Consider the following 2,132-nt stretch of genomic DNA (forward strand, 5'->3'; position numbering starts at 1 on the left):
TAGACATCTCCTCTCAGAAGAAAACACGGGTGGGAGTGAGGATGGAAAAGCAGATCCACAGCAGGAGTAAGAGTTAGAATGAGCCAGGGTTAAGGTTATCTTTCTTTAAACCATTTGGCAATAAAAAAATAAAAACAGCAATTTTACATTTTGATGTGCATTTCTGAGACTTTAAAATTAAATCACCTCTTGCCATTAGTCTGTCAGCTAAAATGACACTTCTTAGCAGGATCTTCTTTGGCCCCCAGATTATGTTTGGCTCCTTTGAAACACATTCCCTTGAACTTGTTTTTTCATAAGTCCCATCACATTTCTTCCCTGCTACACTGAAAATTTCATAATGGCTTGGATGGAGACTGCCCTGTCCACCACTATATCCCAGTGGCTGGCACACAGAAAACACTCAGTAAATACTTGTTGAATGAATGAAAAATTAATTAACAAATTAAGGAATGAAATCCTCTCTGTCTGTGAATGGTTATGCATACACAGCTAGCTCTTTATGACATTCAATTAAGAAACTAGAAGCACTAGTACATTTAAGGCAGATCTATAGTAGGGATCTAAAATTTAAAGGTGAGACTAGACTATGGAATATGTGACCCAGAAAAATGATCATTTAAGAAAGACCTGGGGAGAAATGCCCAGAGACATTCGGACACAGCAACTGAAACCAGAACCAGGAGAGAAGGAGCAGCAGACATTGTCATGTGCCTTCCCATGTAACAGAGGAACCTGGATACCAGCAGTCTTTCCTCAGAGAAGGCCATGGATTCCAGAACCTACGCCAGATCAACCACCTTGGTGAAACTAAAACACAGAATTTCTCTCCCCACTCACTCCCAACTCGAGAGTTTCTGGCCTGGATACAAAAGATCTTCTAAGTCTGCAGATGGGAAAGTGCAGGCTACCAAGAGAGAGATCATCCTCTTGGGAGTGTCAGGTGCCCAGGCCTGCCCTGCATGGAACTGCAGGTGAACCCAACCCTTGGGGTCTGCAGGGAGAACTCTGCCATGGACCACACACCATCAGACACCAGAGGCTTGCAGCAAAAAGGTCTCAACAGAAGTACGAATGGCACATGAATTCACAGACTTAGGCTGAGCTGCTCTTGCAGCAATTCTTGTCCATGACGCCAATATTGCCTCCTGAGCTGAAGTTATCACTTCATCTCTATTAGTCATTTCTTCTCTCTCTTTTCTCTTACAACTTTTCTGATTCTTTGATGTCTTGGTCACCATCTTGCACTTTTTCGAACACAACTGCACCTTGGCTTCCCAAGGTGTGTCAGGAATATCTTGTTTTTGCTCAGGGTAAGCATGATGCTGCAGCCACAGATAAGCCTCTGCTTTCAGGCCATTGGTACTCATATTAAAATGTTGGCACCGACACTGAAAGCAAACATGATCGAAAGATGTTCAAAGACATGTAACCACAGAGTAGCATTACAAATATAAATAAGTGTTTGCATGATATACTTCTAAGGTATGACACTGGTACAAAGAGTTAACAACAGAGTGGTATATGGAAAAACTACCCATTACATATTATAGACCAAATTTAATAGGAATATCTTACCAGCACTACACAAATACTAGGGATGAATAATTAGTGACTGATAAGAGCTCTGGGATGTTTTGTGTTAAGGTAATTGTTAAGTGTTAGAGTGGAGTGATGATGATTATACAACTAAAGTGAAGATAATGGGAGATACTGTGTTTGTCTTGGGCAGATACATGCTATGTGAAATTAGGAGCCCCATATTTAATAAGTCAAGCCCCCGATCTTGAAGCTTGCTCTTGTGAAACTTATGGCTGTAAAAGGAAGGATAAACCTTCCTATAATTATGCCTAAGAGGCACCTTCAGAGACCCTCCTTTGTTGCTCAGATGTGGCGCTTTTCTCTCTAAGCCCAAATTGACAAATAAATTCATTAACCTCCCCCCGACATGGCACATGACTCCCAGAAAAGTGAATCTCCCTGGTGACATGGGACATGACTCCCAGGAATGAGCCTGGCCCATGCATTGAGGGATTGAAAATACTTTCTTGACCACAAGGGGGAAAGAAAGGTAACAACGTATGGTTACAGTAGTTAAGAGATTTCAAATAGAATCAAGAGGCTATCCTGGA

The 2,132-nt window shown here is 41.7% G+C and overlaps 1 pseudogene; it reads right to left on the reverse strand.

Moving 5' to 3' along the window:
- Nucleotides 1-836: 836 nt before the first annotated feature.
- Nucleotides 837-1,370, reverse strand: LOC119530437 (annotated as a pseudogene).
- Nucleotides 1,371-2,132: the final 762 nt, after the last annotated feature.

Source organism: Choloepus didactylus, chromosome 3 (assembly GCF_015220235.1).
Source record: "Choloepus didactylus isolate mChoDid1 chromosome 3, mChoDid1.pri, whole genome shotgun sequence".
NCBI classification, from domain to species: Eukaryota; Metazoa; Chordata; class Mammalia; order Pilosa; family Megalonychidae; genus Choloepus; species Choloepus didactylus.